The sequence below is a fragment of the Lathyrus oleraceus genome, chromosome 3, assembly GCF_024323335.1.
Source record: "Lathyrus oleraceus cultivar Zhongwan6 chromosome 3, CAAS_Psat_ZW6_1.0, whole genome shotgun sequence".
In the NCBI taxonomy this organism is placed as follows: Eukaryota; Viridiplantae; Streptophyta; class Magnoliopsida; order Fabales; family Fabaceae; genus Lathyrus; species Lathyrus oleraceus.
Genome location: NC_066581.1, coordinates 302,538,536 through 302,544,852, shown reverse-complemented (window position 1 = coordinate 302,544,852; position 6,317 = coordinate 302,538,536).

Here is a 6,317-nt window from a genome sequence, read left to right as displayed (position 1 = left end):
CCGGGCCGAGCAAATTGTCTGAAGTCCTCCTTAAGAGGCAATGATTGTGGTTGTTTATTTTTAAGCCCAAGCAGGAAAAGTCCTTCAAAGAAGGCAATTGGTGGAAGTTAGGGACAAGCAGTCTGTCCCCCACTATTCTGTGAGTCTTCTCCTTGCTCCCATTACATGGTTGTAGCATTGAGATCAAAAGCCCAAGATCTGTGCAGTGCACATTGTGTCAGAGTCTCTGAGTATAGAAGGGTTCCCCCATTCTGGACCCATGCTCATTTGTCAGAAGCTCTCCCTGGTTAGGGATATGAGCTGTGAGGTCTGATCCTCACTTCACCTCTTCATCTGCTTCACCTTAGCCTCGTAATGGCAAGGTTAAGAGCAAATCAAAACCATGTACAGACGACTCGCTTCGGCGGTCAAACCCCTTTGATTGAGCCTCTTGTTTGGTTATAGCGGGTGCTCTGTGAATCTCTGATTGACATGCTTGTTTGAGATGCCTGTTCTCATTTGATATATGATGTATGCTTGTATGCTTTCTTCTTTCCTGGTTAGGATTATATCGCACTGATGCAAGTAGGTAGAAACCTGAACTTAGGGTGACTTTGCATGACAACATTAGGCTCGAGTCTCAGCTCCCTAGTGTCGTGTTTTCCCCGGTTTCTGGTTAGCAATTTAGTCCCTTTCAGGGGAACTACATCGCCCTGATCCTTGTTCCAGACAAGGTATGTAGGCAGGTGGTTCGACGAGACCACTCCGGGCGCCTTTTTCTTTTTTGCGTGTGTTTGTTTGTATTTGTTGTTATCTGATTGAGTGTGTTTGGGTTCGGATGCCGACGTAAGCCCAGTGATTGGCTGTCGGGCTCCACGTTTGCCCTTTTGAGTGTGTTTTGGTTCGGATGCCGACGTAAGCCCAGTGATTGGCTGTCGGGCTCCACGTTTGCCCTGTTGAGTGCGTTTTGGTTCGGATGCCGACGTAATTCCATCCAGTGGTTGTCGGGCTCCATGTTTGCCACTCTTGCTTGTTTATATGTTTTGTGTTGTTTGGCGTGCGTAAGCCGAACTACAGTGGCTCTGATTCTTGTTCCAGACAAGATATGTAGGCATAAGGTGCGATACCTTATCGAGCTCCCTTCTCTTAACCCCACCTGCGTTCCCCGTGTGTGTGTGTGTGATGTTTAGCAACCTTTTCTTTATTCTAGGACGTGGATCCCGTCGAGTACGACGGACGTGAGGGGTGCTAATACCTTCCCCTTGCGTAACCGACTCCCTTACCCTTTCTCTCTGGTCGCGAGACCATTTCCTTTCCAGGTTTCTCTGAGCGTTTCCTTTCCCTATCTTGGGATAAATTACGTTTAGTGGCGGCTCTGTGTGTTTTTATTTTCGAGCATCGCCGGTTGATTTTTCGCAGGATGCGACAATCCTAAGTCTATGAAGTTTCCTATTTTCATGGCTTGCTTTAGATACAAGACCCTTTAAGTCTGTCTATTAATAATTAGATTGTGCTTTCTCAAATAGGCCTAAGCTACTTTCGAGTGTTGGCTTATTCATCTAATTTTTAGGTTCGACCATCAACTTTTACCTTTCATACTTTCAGTTGATATTTAAAGCTACATCTACCTTCGTAGAAGTTTTTATTTTGCACATAAAAAAACAAATTAAATGAGATTTAAGATTGTTAAAACATAAACTTTTCCAAAGCTTTCATTCTACAAAAGGTCTATATTCTGGACGGTCCTCATGACCCTAAGCGAGATTACTTCATCATGGGAATGGTAAAGACATGCATGACTCTAAATGAATAAATAACTTGAATTGTAGTAAATTAATGAGTACGGTTGCTCTAGAGAGTCTAGACAAATAACACCAAGTTGCATAAAATGAAATTAAAAATTCTAAAACAGAGGAAATGTAAAATCGTGTCAAGTTGTGTGTCTCAATATGTTCAGATAGTAGTGGCATCTATTTTTTTTATATTAAAGTCGGATTTGAAAAGAGGGGGTGTTGCACTCATTACAATCATAGTGCCTATTATGGCTTGACCGTAGTGGCCTCTGGATTGTGTTGTGAGATCCTTCTTGTAGTGCTCATTGGGTTTCTAGATTGACAATTTTTCGCAATCTAAAACAAAAGCTTAAAACAATGAAAACAAAGATAAAGTACTCAAGGATTTTTATCCTAGTTCACCGTTGACAAGGTTACCTCCAGTCCACTCACCTGGGTGATTTACCTTAGACAAAGACTTAATCCAATAATCAACACTGATTAAAAATGAACTGATAACTTGTCACAAACTTCTTAAGGATTCTGACTCAACTGGTCTTCTGAGAAAACTAACGGTCACTGACTCCTTAAGACCCTGACCTACCCAGTCGCTTAAGAAGTTTTCAGCCTCAATAATAACTTATTGTTGACTTCTCAAAAGCCTGACCTAACCTGGTCACTTGAGAAGATTTCAATCTCAATAATAACCTGCTATTGACTTGTCAAAAGCCTGACCTAACCTGGTCGTTTGAGGATTACAATCAAAGTTGTAATAATAAGTTTTGTGTTTACAAGATGCTTCAGATAAGCAAATACTCAATGAGATTTTGTTCTAAGTGTATAAGTATAAGCAATACTTCTTATTTCTTTGTATATGTTTTCAATGAGATTTTGTTCTAAGTGTATAAATATAAGCAACACTTCTTATTTCTCTGTATATGTTTCTTGAGTGTGAATGTTGATCAAAGTTCAGTGTAGGTATCAAAAGTCTTGTTCTTCAATATTTAACGACCTCTTTAAATAGATGCAAAATAGATTCATTGGAGGTGAAGCTGAAATATCCTATAAGTATCTAATGTGTGAAGATCACTTCAAACACAATACTAGAAATGGCGTTGTAGACTATGATTGGTGAAAATGATGGTATGCAGAAGAATTCTTTGACATAGAGTACAATACTTTATGGAAAAAGTATATTTTCTTTTGTACTTTTGTCACATCAAATCTTTGTTGACTTTTGGCTTGAACAACTTCTATTCATAGGCTTCTAATATTTGTTGATGAAGCTTGAGTAGAATTTCCAAAGCATGTCATTAGAACTTGGTGAAACAAATAGTGTCTTTCGACACCTAGGTTCTGATACTTTCACAAGAAGATAGTCAAAGCTTTATATTAGAGTTTGTCTGGATAACTTTTGTTCAAAATGTTGACTTGATAGATCATAGTCGACTTGTTTGAACACTTTTGTTCCTTGGTTTAGAGTCTGGACATCTTTAGAGTCAGAATCTGTTTCCAATTTTCTGAACACTCGGAAAAATGGTTAGAGTATAAAATTATTCTCTACACTTTTTGTCATCAAAACTTAAGGATAGTTGTAGAACCAAACTTGTTTCAACAAGGAAGACATTTTTCTTCGTACTTGCAACATTTTTCCTCCATGGCATTTTTTCCTCCAAAACATCTTTGAAAATAGTATCGGATGATAATATTGGAACAACGATCATGGAACGGGTGGCCTTTCCCCCTCAACATTTATTCTTGCTAGGCTTATGATATCGTCTTTAAAGAAACAAAACCCATAATAATACAAAAATGGTAATATCTTAACTAGAAAACATAAAATGGAAAGGGAAGATAATGGAATGAGTCCTCGCCAAATATATTTTCCTTTCTTTTTCATTACTCTCCTTGTAATAACCCGTATAATATATATTTAGAATAATATCATACAAGTGTTATTATTTGAAACTGACACGGTCATAAGTTCCTATTGGTATCATTTACATACTTGACCAATTATACAAAAAATACAATATATGGAATAACATATGGAAAGTGCTAAAAAAATAATCTAAAATCTAAGTATAACATCCGTCATTGTACAAGATACACAGCAGAAGATCACCATAAATTTCATTCCTTGAAACAGCAATGCACATTTCCTCTTGTATAATGTAACCTGCAACAAAACCTGAAAAGTAACAACAATATTGGGGTGAGATAATAATCTCAGTAAGATCCCTATATTATGGGTCCACTCAACTCTATATGGTTCTAATGAAATCCTAACTCAAGTCAAAGGGGGGAAAGATACTTAAGTACACAAAACTCGCAATGTATGGAAAAATGTCTCTTTGAGTTCATTAACTCAAACAATCACTAGTAGAAAACCAAATCAATGTATCTTTCCCCCGCAAGCCTTACGTCTAGGGTTATCGACTCGGGTCATTGATCCTTGTATCATAGGTATATTTCCCTAGCAAGCCCTACATCCAGGATTATCAACTCAGGTCACGGATCATATCTCATACTTTGACATGTGCATGGACTTCAGATTCTAAGGGATAACATCCACCTCGAGAATCATCGCTTTCTATGGAACTCCAAACCCATTTCAAGCCTTTTACCCATATGGGATTTTAACCCACCATGAGATCTGCCACTTTTGGAATTCAAACCCAGGTCATTCAAGTATTGGTGCATACATCCCAATTCCTACTCTATATAAGCATCGCAACTTAGGACGACACAAACAAGGGGTTGTTTCTGACTACGTGACTAGATAGAAACACATCATGATTGTATTTGACAATCACAAGGCAATCACATTCACCTTAATCACATAACGACACAACATGTTACACACAAAGCATATTATTTCATAACTAAACTATAATTCTAGCAACTACTTGTCCACGACACACACCAAGGTACCCTTGCGTCCAAGTGTAGCTATCTAAGTTAATTTCATAACCTAAGTTATCTTTCTAGTTCATTTATCTAGTTATAGCCCTAGGTTTCCTCACTCATCGTCATATACTTTTAATCATGTTATTACACAAACCATACAACAATAATCCACAATATAAAGCATGCATCATGATATAGTTCATAACCTACATAAGGTACAAAGAAGTCAAACATAAAACATATATAAGTAGTTCACATAAGGTATGAAACCATTACAAACACCTACCAAGCATACTTGTTTAATTCATGGTATCTCATCACCATGCAATATCCCATTGGATTATCTTTCCAAATCTTCAAGTCTCATAGTAATCGGATTCACGGTTCTTGAACTATGGTGGAAACAAGAACCATAGTATTTAATTAACAATTCATAATAGCTTATAGCATGACAGTTTATCATCACTATCTCTTTTTTATTTTATTTTAAAAGATACTTTATTAAAAATATCATTATCTCTTTTTCTTTTTTTTTAATCTATATGAAATTGTGTTAATTTGGTTTACTTGAAGTTTGTTGGAAGGTTTTTAGAGAATTCATTGTATTGGCTTTCATATGATGACATTGCATTCTATGAGGCAACATTTCTCTTAGGTATTTCATGAGCATTCTTATGTTTGTCTGCTCCCAACATATTATTTGCAAAAGAGAGGAAAGTAGGGAGGTTTAAAATCCCTGTAACCTAACGTGTTTTTCAGTAACTTTAAATTACATGGCGTATAATGTGGTGTGCTACATCATCTTTTGTTAGAATATATAGTTAGAGCAATCAAAAGTATGGACGAAGGACCGTTTTCTGAAAGATTTTTTTATGAGAATTAAAACCAAAATTTGAGTTATTTATAAGTATCACAAATATATAATCCTAAATTATTTGATGTGATATTATCGGGTGTTATAAGTCTCATATTATCCTAAATGATAATTAAGGTCATCAAAAAGGATGAATGAAGGGTTATCGAGTAAACGGCATATAGGGTGTGGAACAATAATGCGATCAAACTTTTCAAAGGTATCTATTATGTGACATGCTACTAATGTTAAGTTTTGTGTTTTTGATCTTCTAAGATGCAATTTCACGAAGGCATGATCGGAGATGAGGGTTTTCCAATTCTTACTAACACACTTAAAACGAACAAGAGATTTTACCGGAAGAACTTCTATAACGAGATTGTTGTGGAGGAACACCGGGGATACTTTCATTATTTTAAAATTAGTAATGTAGGATTTTGAGGGTAGAGAACAACTTTTTCGTTTCCTCTATGTGCTTTTATATAATGGAATTGCATTAGAGTACGGCAATTGGACTCAATCCTAATTAGTACAACACAAATTAATCAATATAGATAATGTAAAAATCTGACAAATAAATACAAATGTGAGTTCCGATGATTAATTATTTATTAAAATAAATGAATATGGATATAGATGTAAATAACTTTATATAAATAACTAAATAACTTAATATATATATATATAGAATTAAGTGAGCTCAGGCTCAAATTCAAGAAGGAAAATATGATCATCAAAGTGTATGGTGGCTTGCAACTTTAGGAATGATACACAAAGCTAAAGAGGAGTTTTCACTTCCATCC